Source organism: Tupaia chinensis, unplaced genomic scaffold (genome assembly GCF_000334495.1).
Source record: "Tupaia chinensis unplaced genomic scaffold, TupChi_1.0 Scaffold140508_1, whole genome shotgun sequence".
NCBI lineage: Eukaryota > Metazoa > Chordata > Mammalia > Scandentia > Tupaiidae > Tupaia > Tupaia belangeri.
In genome coordinates this window covers 1617903-1637020 of record NW_006200383.1, presented here as the reverse complement: position 1 = coordinate 1637020, position 19118 = coordinate 1617903, and the positions used below count along the sequence as shown (strand labels likewise).

The 19118-nt window shown below is 35.1% G+C and overlaps 1 pseudogene; it reads left to right on the top strand.

Annotated features, from left to right (window-relative positions):
* The window catches only part of LOC106736455 (zinc finger protein 112 pseudogene), a 52049-nt pseudogene extending 32931 nt beyond the window's left edge, over positions 1-19118 (top strand).

Here is a 19118-nt window from a genome sequence, read left to right as displayed (position 1 = left end):
GCACCCCCCCCCCTAAAGTAAAAACCCCTCAAAAAAAAAAAAAAAAAAAAAAAAAAAAAAGAAAGAAAGAAAAGAAAGCCAAACGATAATATCTATAATGATAATCCAAAATATCCGGGAACTGATCAATAATAATTGCCCTAATTTTTGTCCCCATGTCCAGCTTTAAACCAACACGAAGAACCAAATATGTACCCGTAATCAACATATAGGATGTGTCTCTTCAAGTTGGCCCACCCATCCACCTCCCATGCCAAAAGCCTCTAATCATAGAAAAGGCATAATTGGAACCTTCCCTTTATTCCACTGTAAAGTTTATTTTGCTGCCTGCCTTCCAAAACCTTGATGATGGCTGACCCACTAGCTATAGCCTTTGTATATTCTCAGTGTTTGGTCTTTGTTATTTCCATAATCCTTTTCTACACTAATAATGAGAGTAGATGGTTTAGGGGACTCACAGTCTTAATCTCAGAGATCAAGAATAGTATGGTCTAAATTGTACTCCATATGTATGTGTACTATCTTATTCCTGGTTAACCAACTTGAGGATTTTTGAGAATGCTGATGTACTCCCATTTAATGCCTTTGCTCTTGCAGAATCTTTCTCAAAACTTCCTTTGTTAATGTGTACCCAAATTCAATCATTACTTAGGAATCATCCCTGTGCAATCTCTCCAACTACAAAATTTCATACTGTAATTTATTTTTCATTAATGATGAATGAATTCCAAGAGCAGAATTGCTAGAAAGTTCCTGACAAAAGGCAATTAGTAAATAAAATTTGTATAAACAAAGCAATGACAACATTTATACAGAAAGGTATAATGGCCATGACCTTCCTGAGTAGTAATTCTATCCTATGTCATAGGACCCACTTAGGTGAACTATAAAACATAAGACTTTATAAGATAGTTACTGCTAAATTTCTAATAACGTAGACCAAAAATTGAGTCAATTTTAGAATACGGAAATGAAATTCTAAGTTGGTATTTGGATGAGTACACTGATTGCTAAACCTGTTCAGCATTTTTTGTTTCCCATTTCTGAAATGGATAATAGTAACAACAATATCTTTTCAGCTTTCCTATACAGAATGGAAAAGTCACTATTCTCAGCTAGTTATTCCTTGAGATTCATGCCTTTTTTTTATGCCTTGAGATTCATGCCAACTCTCTTTCCTTCTATGACTAACATTTTTATTAATGGTTCATTGCCCACAAAATGGAGAAGTTACTTAAAAATTTATCAGCTCTTGCTAAGAGACCCTTAAGTTAATTTAATGCTTCTGACAGCATGTTTTTCAAGGTTATTATTTTACTTAAACTTAAAAATCCATACATAGTCTTAAACAGGCAGGCAGTATAATTTTAAAATTTTAACACTTTCTTCAATCCAGTGAACTTAAATAGAATGGTAACAGTTCTGGCTGAATTGTGTTCCCCAAAGTTCATATGTTGAAGCTCTGGCTCTTAGTACTTCAGAATGTCACTATGTGTAGAGATAGGGCCTCTCAAGTTATAAGAGGGCATATGTGGTTCTAAGTAAAAGCTGAATGATGTCAGACAAGAAGGCATTTGGACACACCGGATTACATCAAACACCCACAGGCACAAAGCAAAGTCTATGTGGTACAGCAAGCTGTGACCATCTTCATGCCAAGGAGAGAGGCCTCAGAAGAAATCAAACCTGCTGCCATCTTGCTCTTGGACTTCTGGCCTCCAGAAATAAATATCTATAGTTTAAGCCACCCAGTCTTTAGTATTGTGTTATGACTACTTTAGCTAACTAATATAATAAATATTTTTTAAAAAATTTTCCTCATTAATAGTAATTTTTTTGATAAAGTCAATTTTCAAATTATTTATGAAGAAATGAATAGGTAATTTTTTTGTGATTATTATTTGAATCATTTTTACTTGTCAGAGAGTGCATGAGCTCATAGGAAAGAGACAAAGGAGGGGGAGGAATGAAGACATCCCCAGTGGGAAGTGTTCATCCTATAATCCCTATCTCCATTTTTTCCTCCTTTTGGGAATCTGAGTACATTGGCATACTTACCCAGAGTATATTCAAGTCACTGGGTCTGAGACTCGAACTGTGTAGTCAGCCATGTGAGATCTAGTCACCATAACCACTATGCCACCAGCTGACCCAAGGCATGTTTTTGTTTGTTTGTTTGTTTTTAAGAATAGAATGATATTGCCCCTATTTGTACAACCACATAAATATCAGCCATGATAGCTGTCATTTTTAAATACATAACTATACAAATGTTGTGTTTACTACTTTATATACATTAAATCATTTATTTCTCAGGGCATTGCTCTGATGTTAACTTATAAAGTAACATCCCACAATAAGTAAAGTAAGCAGAGATTTATAGAGATTACATATTTTGTACAATGTTTCAGAGCTAGAAAAATGGCAGGTGTGACCTTTAAAGCTGGATCTGAATATAAAATTACTTTTTTTTTAATCTAAGATGTATGGTGCAATGAGAACTTTATCTGAGTTTGAATTGTTTCTTGACTAATAATGTTTTTCAAAATTCATATATTGAAGCTTTACTCCCAAGATGTCTATATTTGAAGAGGATAACTCGAAGAAGATAAGTTTAAATGAAGTCTTAAGTGAGGCCCTAATCCAATAGGATACTGCTCCTATGAGAAAGGAAGAGACATTAGAGCTCTGTTTCCATACGTGGACTCGGAAAAGGCCACATGCAGGACCATTAGGTGGCAAGATGGTTAGAGTGCTGGACTTCCTCATGACTGACTACAATTCAAGTCCCAGACCTGGTGGCTTGCTTTCTCATTTCCCAAATCTCTCTGTCTGTATCTCTCTCTGGTAAATGTACATGCCCTATACCAAATTAAAAGTAATAATAATAAATAAATTTAAATAAATTATTCCTAAATGAAAAATAAAAAGGAAAGGCCATGTCAGGAGCCAAACAGGAGGCACCAAGTACAAGCCAATGAGACCTCACTAAAATCAATTCTCGTGGTATCTTGATCTGAAACCACCAGATTCCAGAACTATGGGAAAATAAATTTCTGTTTACTAAGTAAAGCAGTTTGTGATACTTTTAAGGCAGTCAAAGACAGTCAGTACATATTTGGTACTAAGAAGTGGGATGCTGATGTAACTAATACTTAAACATGTGGAAGGATAGCTTTGGAATTGAGTGGTACATAGAGGCTGAAAGAATGTTGAAGTGAAAACTAAGATTGCAGAGAAGGGGTTTGGGGTGAAATATGGGCATTAAAGGCAATTCTAGTGAAGACAGAAAGAAAAAAGGAGAGCTGGAGAGAAAACATCTATCTTATTAGAGAATACATACATCAACATGAACAAAATATTAGTAGAAATCTCAACATTTTGGCTCATCCTGTAGGGTAGCAATTAAATGCTGCATAGAAGAAGCTTACTCTCACATGGCCCATCAGGGTTTGAATCCTGGCCTGCTGGCTTGAAAAAAAATAAATAATGCTAAACATGTGTGTGAATGCCCAAGATCCTGAGGGATAGAGATTAAAAGATTGACCAGACCTAGTTGGAGATGTTTTTGATTTCTCTCTCTCTCATCCTCTCTCATGCACACGCACAATCTTCTTGTATAAAAAAATTAATTAAAATATGAATAGTAAATGTACTTCTAGTGGTATAGAAAAACAAGAAATACTTTTAGAAGCTAGAGTAAAGGAGTTCCTTGCTATAAAGTGTCAAAGAAATTGGCTGAATTGCATCCTGTTTTGTGGAAGGTACAACACATGAGAGACAATATTTATCAGGGGAGATTTCTCTCTCTTTTTTAAAATTACCAGAGGCTGCATACACTCAGTAGAGAGATGAAGAGGGAGAGAGAGTGGGAGAAAGCACCTTTCAATGGGACATGATCATGCCACAATTGTTTCTCTTCTACTTCTCCATCCTGTCACACATGACTGGCATGTTTTTGTTTTCAGTCACTCGAGGCTGGAATTCAAACCATGGTTGGCCATGTGGGATCTGGCTCTCTTAACCATTAAACTACAGGGCTGTCCTTATCAGGAGTTTTCTAAGCAAAGTGTTGAAATTATGTTGATTTCTCCTTTTGCAGATGGTAAAATGCAAGAGGTGAGCAATAATTTGGAAGAATTCGTTTGCATAAATAACCAGAACATGAAGATTTAGAAAATATCTTAACCTCCTCAGTTAAAAAAAATACAAATAATCTGATAAAGAATTAATAGCCAAACTATGTTGGAACTCAAATAACTCAAAAAGAAGAAAACAAATGCATTAGTTTTAAAAAGTAAGCAAAGAATCTAAATAGACATTAATTAAAATAAGACAAGCAAATAACCAGCAGGTATATAAAAAAAAAATGTGCAGGAACCAGCAGTTAGCGTAATGGCTATGTTGCTGGACTCCCACGTAGTTGACCGCGGTTCGCGTCCCAGACCCGGTGGCTTAAAACTCACGCCGGGCGCATGTGCGTGCGTGCATGCCCAGGATCCCAAGAGGAGAATGGAGGAGAAGGGATTGCGGCGTGACCATCCTCTCTGAGGGGTGATTTCTCGCTTTCTGTCTCTATGTCTCTCTCTGTCTGTCTGGCAAGCGCACACGCCCTATAGCAAAAACCTCTCCAAAAAAAAAAAAATGTTCAATATCAACTCATGTGAGAACTGCAAATTAAAACCATAATGAGATAACACCTCACACTTGTTGTAATGGCTACCAAAAACATAAAAGATAACTTTTTTTTTTTTTTTTTTTTTGGAGAGGTTTTTGCTATAGGGCGTGTGCGCTTGCCAGACAGACAGAGAGAGACATAGAGACAGAAAGCGAGAAATCACCCCCAGGAGGCGTGGCCACTCCACAATCCCTTCTCCTGCTTTCTCCTCTCAGGATCATGGGCATGCAAGCACACGTGCCCAGCGTGAGTTTAAGCCACTGGGTCAGAGACTCAAACCGCGTCTAGCCATTATGTAACTGCTCGTCCCAGTACAGACATTTTTTTAAAAAAGTATATAGATTCTTCAAAAAATTAAACATTTAACTCCCCTATGGTCTAGCAACCCAGCTACTTGGTATCTATTCAAAGGAATTAAAATTGGTATATGCAGCATTATTTATAATAGTCGAGGTATAGTGTCCACTGATATTTCTGAATGTATGAAGATATGTGTTGTGTATTTACACATTGGATACTATTCAGCCTCAAAATAAATAAATAAAGGAAGAAAAAGAAAAATAAAGAAGAAAGAAAGAAGCCTTCCCTTAAACCCGGGAGGTATTATACTAAGTAAAATAAGAATAGAAAGATAAAAACTAAATTATCAAAATTATATTTGGAATCTAAAAAAGTTGAACTTATATATGCAGAAAGAAGAACAGTGGTTAACAGGGGCTTATAGGATGTGAGAGAATATATGGATAGAAGATTGGGGAGATGGTCTAAATATTCAAAATTTCAGTTAGGAGGAAACAGATCAGACCAATGGTAATCAATAGCAAAATCGAGTATATCTGAAAATTGCTAAGAGAGTAGATTTTAAATGGTGTAATCACAAAAATTGTTAAGTACAGAAGGTTCTGGATATGTCAATTAGCTTGATTTCATCATTTCACAATATATACACTATCAAAACTTAGAGAGATTTTTGCTATAGGGCACATGGCACATGCACTTGCCAGAGAGACGGAGACACAGAAAATGAGAAATCACCTCCTGGAGGAATAATCACACTTCAATCCTTTCTCCTCCATTCTCTTCTTAGAATTTTGGGCACACACACACAAGCACCCAGCATGAGTTTCAAACCGCCAGGTTTGGTCTTCATACTGTGGTCAGCCATGTGGGACTCCATTGCCATTGTAATGGATATTTTAATGGAATCCATTAAATACATGCTGGCCCCAAAATAATTTTTTAAAAAAGCATGTTCTGGAAAGAACACTGAGTTGTAACTAGACAATCATACCTTAGAAAGACACATACAAATTTAATCAGCTATCTCAGGCTGGAATAGACATAGAGTTATATCAGCAGAAGTGCTAGCATGAACAAATGAGAGAGGGATTGGACAAAATGTCAGACTACTGGGACTCCACAGTGTGAAGAAACAGAATTGTCTGTTTTCAAGCATGAAATATTCTTGAAGTAATGGGAAGAATGGTGTCTAAGGTAATGCATATATTGTCAGGAATTTCACTCTTAACACAGAGATATTTGAGGGGTTAGAATGTCTGTTCGTGAGGTATATATGTGATCATAATCATACACATATATATATGTGCGTGTGTAAATACACACGCACATATATGTTGTTTATATATATATATGCAATTTTTTAAGTCAGTCAAGATATTTGGTAAATAGTGTCTTTACTGAAAAACTGTTTTTAATGCTATCTGGAACTTCTATACAGGGGTTCCCAACTCTGGCCATGGACCAGTGCTGATCTGTGGGCTGTTGGGGCTGGAACACTGGATGCATGCCTGGCTGTGCAGCAGGGAGACTATGTTTGCAGCCACTCCCCTGTCACTTTGTCTCCCGAGCCCCACCTCCTGTCAGATCTGCAGCATTATTAGATTCTCATGGGAGTGGGAACTCTATTTTGTGTGATTGTTTCACTGAATATAATAATGTGGTACTGGTGCAAATGAGGTGCATCATGGATGCAGTCTGCTTAGGTCACCTCAGGACCAACCACTCCTCCACTCCATACACGGAGGGATTGTCTTCCACAACGCCAGTCTCTAGTGCCAGGAAGGTTGAAGACCCCTGTTCTACACTATGCTGGAACAAATAGTGTAGACTAGTAAATGTAAAATACTAGGTTTGAAATAGCTTAGTAAATCTTACTGAGAATGAGGGGAACAAAAAGATGTATAAAACTTGTGGCAAGCCATGTGGCCATCAAGTGTACTGCTACGCTCTATGGAAACAACTCCCCCCACAAAGACCCTTCTCAGTGGTGTTTCCTATTAGGGGCACCATTGACATTCACATGAACCAGCTCTCCCTCAGTACTAATTGTAGTAATGCTCCCTCAAGACCCTTAAAAAAATGTCTGTGAGTATTAATGCCCTCAGACTATTATCCAGGGGTCAAAGGGCAGTATGAGATAAATTATAGTTCACCGCCCTGACTAGTCTGAGGAGGGGAACAAACTTGCTTCTGTGGAAAACTCATGACTTTCTGTACTAATCAGTTCCAACCATGTTTAACCATTTACAGGCTTCTCTAAAAAGACGTAGAATGTTTCTACTCTGCTAATTAATTTCTGCTTCCTCTACAGCATCTGTAAGCATCAGAGACTGTTGTCAGACTTTCCCCAAACCCCAGGATAAATAATCACTTGGAAATCAGGCTGAGTTTTCAGGCAACATAGCCTTGAGTGAATATATCAGTCCCTTTAATTGTTATTATTTTGATTTTTATTCTTTTTATTTCTATTTCTTTTATGCATTCAAGCACATTACTTAGCTTACAAAGTGAATACTCCAACACGTGTACATTTCTCACCAGTCCAGTTCACTATTATAGAAAGTTATCTTCAATAGATATATTTCTTTGTCCCATAAATGCCTTACCTCTCTATTTTTCTCCTTAATGTCCTTCCTCAGACTCTACTTCTTCAGCTGCCCTCTTCCCGCACTGTATCTGGTATTCATAACCACTTACTTAATTTCTATAACCATTAGTCATTCAGTTTCAGCCATAGAGTGTGGACACTCAGTATATATTAAGTGGACACATGCAATGTCTTTCCTTCATCACCTGACTTGCTTTACTCAGCAGTAAATCTTCCATGTTCATCCACTTTCTGTCAAAAGCCAGGGTCTTGTTTTTTTATGTCTGAGTAGTATTCCTTAGAGTATATGTGCCACAGTTTTGCAATCCAGTCATCTGTTTGTGGGCATTTAGGTTGGTTTCATGTCTTAGCAATTGTGAATAATGCTGCGATAAACATGGATGTGCAAGCACTTTTCTGATTAAGAAGACTTCTGTCCTTTGGGTAGATACAAAGAAGTGGGATGTCTGAATCATATGGTAGTTATTTTTGTAGGTCTTTCAGAAATCTCCAAATTGTTCTCCAGAGTGACTGGACCAATTTACATTCCCACCAGTAGTGTAGGAGAGTTCCCTTTTGCTACACTCCTACCAGCATTTATCATTTTTTTTTTTTAATCTTAATCATTCAGACTGGGGTTAGGTGGAATCTCATTGTGGTTTTGATCTGCATCTCCCTTACAATAAGTGACGATCCCTTTAAATGTGTGGGAGAGCTTAGGAAATTGTCAGGTGTGGGAATAGAATTTCTTATGTTTTATCCTTTTAACTCTTAGTCCATGTTGTATTTCTAAGAACTGTTAGAGAACATTACGGGAATTGACAAAGTAGGATTAAAGAGTAACATCTCAACTCTGTGTTATGAAAAGACCTAGAAACTTTCCAGATTCTCAAGAATGGAAAAGAAGGGGTTTAGTTCCTTAAAAGTAAGGCATAATTTAAAATTAATTTCCACAGTAGAGTAGAATTCTGAGGTCTTTATGAATTTTATATTTGACCTGCTTTTATATTTGATAATGATCTTTTTTGTACATTCTTTCTCTCAGGAATTATAGTCCCCTATTGCTCAAGATATGTGTAATGTAAGACTGTGTAGGCTAGGAATGTTACATTGTGCCATGTCAAACTACAGAACTTCCACTTTACCATCTGAAGTACCTTGAATTTCAAAGGTACTACAAACTATCCAAACTATTAATAATTGATTAAAAGTATAATATATGAGGATTTTCATAACTCAATGTTTCTCAAATTTCTGTCATTTAAAAGTCATGTTCATAGTTATGGCTACCCTTGGACCAGTGGTAACTACTTACTTAATTTAGTTTTTTTATTTACACTCTTTTTATGTAATTTTTTAAATTTTGAAATATTTTATAGATAAAGAAAAAGGTTAGAGAATGATATAATGGAGAGTAGCATACCTATTTTAACGTTCTCTTACTCACTTTACATTTTCAAATTTTGGTTTTATTTCTTAATGAACACACACATTCATTCTTTGCAATCAGTTAAAACCCATTTTTATCAGTAAACTCTATTAAATCTATTATCTAAATCTTGGATACTCTGAAAAGAGCCATGCAAGCAAAGATTACTCCAAAGTAAATGCAATGCTATTCTGAGAGCAGGATGAAATGGTATTCTGTTTGGTTCTGGAGGAGGACAGTATTAAGTGGGAATATAGGACTAATTAATGCTGTCGATCAAATGTTCAAAGGTATTTGATTACTGGGCTGGCTAGATATGTATATCTTATTCATATGATAGTAACATAACCCATAAGATTTTTATACCAACAACACATAACATCACCAGCAGAAAATAATTTCTACATATGCTATGTTTAATTAAAAGATTTTTGTTGAGATATGGATAACAATATTTAAAGCACTTATGATGTTAAAAACAGAGGGATTAATTTATCATACACTACTTACACAATTTATTCTGTAATATTTTAATGTCAGCAATCTATAGACAATATAGCAATTCCTTGACTACTTCCTCATATAGTAAATTGCACTATATAAGAAAACACAAGTTAAAAATTAGTATATATTACATGCCTCTGAATGCTCAGATTTAACTTCAAGAAAATAAGCAGAAGCATATAAACCATCTGATGATCAGAAACCACCACAGAGGCACAAGAAATATGAGAAACCAAGAAAATATCTCTCCTCCAAGGGAAAAGAACAACTCCTTATCATCCAGACAGTACAGTACAACTTGTGGAAATGTCAGATAAAGGATTTAGAATACTCATAGTGACAAACCTAACAGAGATGCAAGAGAAGAGAGACAATGAACTCTGGAAGATGCAGAAGAAAAGAGACAATGAGCTCTAGGAGGTGAGGAAGTTCTAGCACAAGTTGAAAGAGGAAATATACACCATAAAAAAGAATCAAATGGAACTGTTATAGATGATGAATACTGTAATACAGGAAATCAAAACCTTCCTTGAAAGTATTCAAAGCAAATTAGATCATGCAGAAGATTGAATCTCAGATGTAGGTGACAGAACCTCTGACCTACAAAAATTCACCCGAAATACTGAGAAAATAACTCAAAAAATATAAGACTAATATATTAGAAATACTAGATACCATTAAACAACTAGATAATTGGAATCCCAGAATGTGAAGAAACTAATAGGGTTTGATAATCAATCCATAAAATCCTGGAAGAAAACTTTCCAAAGTAGAGAGGCATTCAAATATCCAGACAAAAAAAAAAAAAAAAGCAAAGGAAATCACATAGAATCAACCTAAGAAGATATTCTCCAAGGCTCATCACAGCCACATTGATTAAGACAAAGACAAAACACAGACAAAGACAAGATACTAAAATTGCCAAGAGAGAAATGTCAAGTTACTTTTGTAAATGATATCCTATGAGGCTAACAGCCAAAACTCTCTTTGCAAACAACGTGAGCAAGGCAAAAATGGGGAAAAAAATACTTAAAGTTTTAAGTGAAAAACAACCTCAACCAAGAATTCTATACCCAGTAAGATTATGCATCATATGGGAAGAAAAGACAAAAACTTTCTCAGATAAAGAAAACCTGAAGGAATTCACCAATATCAGACCAGCCCTTCAAGAAGTTCTGAAGGGAGTACTATACCAGGAAAACTAAAGACAGACACACAGAAATAAGAGCCAAAAAAACAACCAAGAAAATGGCCAACTTAATGGTAGGGACAAGTCTGAAGTTGAATGTTATCTTCCAGAATTTAAACAGAAAGATTGGACAGCAGAAGAGAGATTAATTACATGTGACTGAACTGGAAATAGAATTTTATGACTTTTGACTCAAACATTACTGATTTTCTTCTATGCTTTATTTTTCAGATTTAAGGATTTTTCTCTTCTCTTTAGATGTTGATAGTTTCATCTATCTAATATTTGAACAGAATCGTCATCTTTTCCTGGCTTTAAGTCTTAAGCAAATTTCTCTTAACATTTTTTGATTTGATTCATTAAAGCTAAAAGTACTTTTCCAGAAATTAAAAAAAATACATAAAAAAGAACTATTTAATAACCATAGAAAGCTATATAGCTCCCGCTAGGTGTTCATTCTTTTCACTGAGTTTTATGCCTAAGTCAGACATGTGTTCACAGATATGTATATATCGGCTGAACTTGTGACTGAAAATATTTAGATTAATTAAGATACTTTGTAAATCAATAAAATGTGAAAAAAATTAGGCAGGGAAGCGACTGTAGACGCTAGAGACAGTGGAGGAGAGAGTGAAAAGTGCCAAAGGTGAGAAGTAAGGAATCAAGAGGGAGAAATAAACAAAATATGTAAGAAACAAATGGAAAATTACTTGTTGATAACATATATGGTAATATCTTTGATTTAGTCAATATATAGTGTAATCTGGATGGATAATTAAATTTAAAAGAAAAAAGAAATAAATTAGTATGTATTTACACATTTCTTTACAAGGTATTCATAAAAGATAATAGGCACACAAAAATGGAACAAAAAAAGATAATTTCTCCTCAAGAAATAGTAAGTTATAAATATTTTAATGATTCTTTCTTGATTTTCAATGGAGGTGAACATTAGTAATGTATTTTCTTTCATAATAACTTTTTAAATTCATTTTCTTTGTCATTTTCATTTGGGTAGTCTTGTCTGTTGCTTTGTGAAAATTGTTTGCAAATTCTAGATACTGATTTGCTAATTATTTAATAGTTTATAAAAATATCCCTGTATATCTGAACTTACTTTAATTTCTCTTCTTCCATTGTGTTGAAATTTCATTGTAATATAATAAAAGTTATCAACATTTTTTCCTATAGACTGTGTAGTTTCTGTGTCTTGCTTTTGTAGTTTTTTTTTTTTTTTAAGAAGTTTTTGCTATAGGGTGTGTGCACTCATCAGAAAGACAGAGAGAGACAGAAAGACAGAAATCACACCCAGAAGGGGGGCATGACCACACCACAATCCCTTCTCCTCTCGGTATCTTGGGCATGCATGCACATGTGCCTTGTGTGAATTTAAGCCACCAGGTCCGGGACTTGAACCACAGTCAACTATGTGGGAGTTCAATTACATAGCCATTACACCAACTGCTGGTCCCATTTTTGCAGTATTAAAAACCACCAACAGTATGTTCTTGTCTAAGAGTTTATTTAAAAGTTAAAAATTGTATTTAATGCTTTTAAGTCTTATTTTTATAGAAGTTATAATTCAGAGGTTTGCTATTAATTTTATTTTATGACAATAACCAAATAAACCAAGATGATTTTTGAACAATCAGTGTTAATCAACTAATTTGCAAATGGCTGGCAAATATCAAGTTTCCATGAACACATGTGCTTGGCTCTATGAGTCTGTTATTGCTGACCAAAAAAAAAAAAAAAATGTCAGTAGAACTGATTTTCCTTCTCAGGTATTCTTCAGCAAGTCCTTATCTGTCCCATTTTCTTGATGTCTGGTGTGTTTCTAAAATCCAGAATTTTGTAGAATTTAGTACATAAACGCTGCAGGTAGATTATATACAATGCTGCATCTTACAAATACCTTGTGATAAAACTAATAAAACCTTTGTAGCACAAATGATGAATATTTACATGAGATAAATATTAACCTAACATATTCTTACATAATTTCTTATCAGATTTTGTCACTTAAAAAGTTAGGTCAGAACAGATTTCACTATAAATTAGTTATTTTAAAAAATTATACATTTTCAATAAATTTCATGATAAAATTAATCTATATTGGGACCAGCACTTGGCATAATGAATATGTCACTGGACTCCCATGTAGTTGACTGCAGTTTAAGTCCTGGACCCGGTGCCTTAAACTCATGCCAGGCACGTGTGTGTGCGTGCCCAAGATCCTGAGAGGACAATGGAGGAGAAGAGATTGCGGTGCGGCCATACCCTCCTGGAGGATGCTTTTTCTCCTTCTCTCTGTCTCTCTCTGTCTTTCTGGTGAGCACAGGCACCCTGTAGCAAAAATAAATAAATAAATAAATAAATACTCTCAAAAAAAAAATCTATGCTAAACCCCTTTCCTTTTTATTACTTATTAGCAGCTGATATTTAGAAATTGCTATCTACATATTCCACTATTATACCATAAAAATTGTATGTTTGGAAATAAATTTAACTGAAGACATATAAGACCTCTACACTGCAAATTATAAAACATGCTGATGAGATTAACGCATACTAAATTAATGGAGATGTATACCATGCTTATACCTTGAAAGACTCAATACAGTTAAGATTGCAATGCTTCTCAAACTTATCTGTAGATTCCTTGCAGTAGAATAAAAAGTGTGGCAGGCATGTTGAAGAAATGTACAAAGACATTATAAATTTATCTTGAAAAAGGATTACAAAGGATTCTGATATGAAAAAATGAAACATAAATCCTGGCTAAACAACTTTCCAGAGTTTACTTTCTGACTTATTATTAAATTAAGATAATAAAAATAGTATTACATTGACTTTACATAGCCATACAAAATAATAAAAGGGAATGAAATTGTGAAATATGCCAACAAGTATTTAGCCAGTTAATCTTTAAAGTCACTAATAAAATTAAATAGAGAGGAAAAAAAAAAAGCCCACAACATGAGTTGCTGGAGCAACTAGAGACATGCATTTTTAAAAAAGACTAAAATTTGCTTTATACCATTTAACAAAATTGTGTTAAAGTGGTTTATAAATCTGAACATAAGTTCTGGTATTACTACATTTTTATAAGAAATCTAAAGACAAAATAATTGTGAAGTTGTATTAGGCAAAGATAATTGAAAAGAGCAAAACAGGATAGATTAAAAAACGAAGTTATGTAATCAACCTCATAAAAATTTTAAAAATATTTTGATCCTCCAAAGATATGAATAAGGAAATGAAAATATTAAAAACTACTTGGGAAAAATATTTGGAATACATATATATGATGAAGGATATGTATCTAAAATACATTACAATAAAAATAGAAAGAAAGAAACTAAGCCAAAAAGAGGATAAGAAAAAAATCATTGAAAGAAAATTAACTGTCACTTTAATAAAAATATGTGAGGGTACATTAAATACACGAAAAACATGTCAATATCATTTGACTGTGGTTTGAGCCCCAAACCTGACAGCTTAAAACTCACTCTTGGTGCATATGCAGGTGTACCCAAAACTCCCTAGACGAGATCAGAGGAGAAGGAATTGAAGTATGGCCATACCCCAAGAGGGTGATTTCTTGCTTTCTGTATCCGTTTCTCTCTATCTCTCCAGTGAACACACATGCCCTACAGCAAAAATCTCTCTTAAAGAAAAATAAATAAATAAATAAATAAATAAATATAAAAGAAGAAGAAGACTGAAAACAATGTCTTGGTGAGTTTGTGTTGTAATTGTAATTCTCATATGTTGCTAATGAGAATAATAAATGCTATAGCCACTTTGTAAAACAGGGTGAGCATCTTATAAAGCTTATAATACACTACTCATTTGATTCAATAATTCTAAAGTATTTAACCAAGAGAAATTCCTAGGTATTTAACCACAGGAAATAAATTATTTAATATACAGAAAGTACAAAACTGTTCATAGAATCTTCATTATTTAGGTAAAAACTGGAGCTACCTTAATGTCCATTACCTGGTCAATGGATAAGTAAGTTGTGGTACATAGGTACTATGGAATATTCACCAGTAATAGGATAAATTACTGATAAATGTAAACCTTTGAGCAAACATGACAAGCAGTATGCTGTGTTAAGGAGTTGAATTCAAAAGAGTTCTTCTTGTGTGATTCCATTTAGTTGAAATACAGAAAACCTAAATTCACAGTGGTAGAAAAGATCAGTATTCTCTTTGAGGCAGAATTAGGGAAGGAGCTCATTTGTAAAAAAAGCATGAGGAAGATTTTTGGAATGACAGAAATGTTTGTATCTTGATTATGGAGATGGTAATAAATCGGAGTCTGAATATGCTCTTAAATGGATTAAATTTTATCGTTAGATAATTATATCTCAGTAGACCTAGGATAAAATTGAAGAAATAATATTTATGATTAATACTAAAAACTGGTAGAAATACCTTTAAATGACTATCTCATAAGTTTCTTTTTATCAGGTATTTTAGTATCTATGAAATAATATCCTATAAGAATTATTTTCCATTACAGAAATCTGATACTGTATGTGTTCCTTTTACAGCACACCAGGTAAAATTCACAGAATGTGTCATCACAAGCTTAAAACTGAAATGGGTCTCCTGAGGTTCTTACACAGTATCAGGCAAGTAACTAGTTTGTTAAATTTGGTGTAGATTAAACTTGGCTACTCAACACGAAATCTAGCTTTAAAATAATGTCTTTTCCCATGTGCACTAATTCCTATGGCAATAAATGAATAAAGGCTATTTCCCCCTTTGAACACTTCTAATTTAAAGCAACTTAATCAACTCTCTTCATTGAAAGATTCTGGACTACAATTATAGTACTAATGTCTAGCTGTCGGTTCTTTTCAGGCAAGGTACCAAAGAATAATTGCATCCCATGTATTTTCTGGGGAAATTGCTTCCTGCCTGGAGGTGATTTTTTTTTTCTTAATCATTTCTTCTGTATGATGTAATTGCTAGGCAAGTAAAGAACATTTTAGCTATGATATTAAAATGTGATTCTCCTCCACCAGTACATCTGTGTTTTAAAAGATAAACAAAAACAAACACAAACATAAAAGAAAAACAAATTTGAAAGGATTTCAGCCAAATCAAAAATACATTTAATAGAAAGAGGTCACCAAGACATTATAATGTGATCATTGATATTTTTAGTATGGCTTTTAGGATTCATTATAAGCTGGGAGAATTTCATTTCAAATTTTAACAGGAAGTACTTTGAAGATTATTTCGTCACTATGTGCTTTACCAATATTTTGTTGCAAAACTCAAAATAGTTTCTTAAAAAGTGTCTAAAACATTTATCATACTTTTATAATACCAGCTTAAGAGTATTGTAGTATTTTTGTAAAACATCTGTGGATCTTTAATAAAATATTCAAAACAATAATAGAGAATGATAAATATTACAAAACTTAGCTGTGTGTTACATATAATCCAAATTATATTTCAAGATAAGTTAGTGATGAGGCAGAGTCATTTTCACCCCAGGCATGTAAGGCTGTGGCCTTTGTTCCTCTCGGAAAGATGGCCTAAGTTTCCTAAGAACACTACATAAGACAACAAGCCTTGAGGAATAATTCACAAAATTAAACTCCTGGTCTCCCACTCCTTCTGAGTCAAGCACTGAGCAGCTTTACATAGGTGCCTGCCTTTTCCTAGAAAAAGGAGAAGAAAATTACCAAATTCCAGGAGGTGGTGGCCTTCAGGGCCATGGCTGTGGTCTTCACTAAGGAGGAGCTGGGGCTGCTGGGCTCTGCCTAGAGGATTCTGTACCAATTTGTGATGCTGGAGAACTTTAGGAACATCAGTCCTTCAAACCAGACCTGATATCCCAGTTGGAAAGAGAAGAAAAACTTTTGATGGTGGAGACAGAAACTCAGGGATGGGAGTTCAGGAAGCAAGAATCAACATAAGACAAAGTAGAATTAAGCTGCCTTTCCTCCAAAGAGCTGTCCTCCTGGCAGTCCTGGCAAGAAGGTAGTGATGAGTTAACTAGGTATCAAGATTCCTTGAAAAATTCCAGTGGAAGAATTTTCAGTTGCAAAAGCAAGATTAATCTTCCTGCCAGGTTTGGGCAGTAGTACCAATTCAGATTTCTGAAGATGGGAAGTACATATTGACTCATATAGGAGATGATTTGAATTATATAAAAAGTCAAGAGGTTCCTTATTGGAAGGCCCAGCATTCTTGGAGGAAAACGTATCTGACAGAGGCACATAATTGCCAGGGTAAATTTCAGCAAATTTACACAAAAAATAATTTATGTAAATGTGACAACCTCAGATAGATCTTACATGACAAGGATAACCTGGAAGTACACAGGAAAGAAAAAATTTACAGCTGCCATGACTGTGGAGAAGATATAATGACAGTATCATTACATAATCAGGACTTAATTCAAACAAGACAGAAGTCCTACCTGTGTAATGAATATAGAAAAGCCTTCAGTGATGACTTCAGCTTTGAAATTCACCAATACTCCCACTTAGGAGGGAAGCCCCGTACATGCAGTCTGTATGAAAAGGGCTCTAGTTACAATTCAGTTATTTATGTTCATCAGAGTGTTCAGAGCAGAGACGATGGTATTATTGAGAGTTCATATCTTCAATCCCATCAGAAAGTATGTACGAAAGAGAAACTACGCAAATGTGAATATGGTGAGTACTTCAATCGGTACTCCCCTTTAAGCACTTACAAATTTATCCATGCAAGAGAGATGCCTTACAGGAACAACATTTTTGAGAAAGCCTTCAATTGTAGCTTAGGCCTTAACAGTAATTTTAGGGTCCATATTGGAGAGAAGCATCATGAATATGAGAAGAATGAGAATGTCTTTAATCAGAATTCATGCATTCAAATCCATCAGAAGATCCACTCAGAAGATAAATTATACACAGGTGCAGAGTGTGGAAAGAATTTCATCTGTAGTTCAAATCTTAATGCTCAGCATAGACTTTACATGGAAGAGAGTCCTCATAATTCTGAGGGAGGTGATAATAGCTTCAGTTAGCCTCATGCTTTCAGGACCTTCAGATAGTCCACACTAAGGACCAACGATGCATAAACATTATGCATGTGGTAACAGTTTCAGTAAAAAATCACATCTTCACGGTCATCAGAAAATTCACATTGGAGAAAATCTTATAAGGAGTGTGGGAATGGTTTCATGTGGAGTTCAAAATCTAAAGATCTTCAGAGTTCACACTGGACAGAAACCATACAAATGCAATGCATGTGGTAAAGGCTTTAACCATAGATCAGTTCTTAATGTTCACCAGAGAGTCCCCACAGGAGAGAAAACTTATAAATATGAGGAGTGTGATAAGGAATTCAGTAGGAGTTCATACCTTCAAGTCCAAAGAGGGTCCACACAGGAGAGAAACCATACAAATGTGAGTAGTGTGGTAAGGGCATCAGTAGAAATTCATACCTTCAAAGCCATCAGTGAATCCATACTGGAGAGAAACGATACAAGTGTGAAGAGTGTGGTAAGGGCTTTAGCTGGAGTTCACACGTTCAAGACCATTAGAGTCTACATAGGAGAAAAATCATTGAAATGTGAAGAATGTGGGAAGGAATTCAGTGGGAGTTTTAATCTTCAAAATCATCAGAAGGTTCGCACAGGAGAAAAACCCTACAAATGTGGAGAATGTGGTTAAAGGCGTCAGTAAGGCCTCCACTCTTCTGGCCTATCAGAGAGTCCACAGAGGAGAGAAGCTGTACCACTGTGATGAGTGTGGTAAGAGCTTCAGTCAGAGATTGTATCTTCAAAGCCATAAGAGTGTTCACTCTGGAGAGAGATTATACACACACACACACACACACACACACGCACACATATATGAGGTATATGGAAAGGGCTTTAGTCAGAGAGCAGATCTTCAGGGCCAACAGAGAGTCCACACTAGAATGAAACCATATAAATGTGAAATGTGTGGGAAAGGTTTTAGTCAAAGTTCATGTCTTGAAGCACATCAGAGGGTTCACATGGAAGGGAAACCATACAAATGTGAGGTAAGCACAAAGGGCTTCAGTGAGAATTCACATCTTCAAGCCAGAGGATCTACATAGAAGGGAGACCCTATAAAGGTGAATAATGTGGTAAGGGATTTAGTGGGCATTCGAGTCTTCAAGCCCATTACAGAGTCCACTCTGGGGAGAAACCATACAATGTGAGGTGTGTGGAAAAGGATTCAGAGATCAAACTTTTAAGCTCATCAGAGAATCCACACAGGAGAGAAACCATGCAGATGTAATGCATGTGGTAAGGATTTCCATTGGAGCTCAGGTCTTCTAATTCATCAAAAAGAGTCCATAGTGGTGATAAATTCTATAAAAGTGAAGAGTACAGTAAGGATTATCCTTCATAAGAGAATCTACACAGAAATGAAATTCTGTAA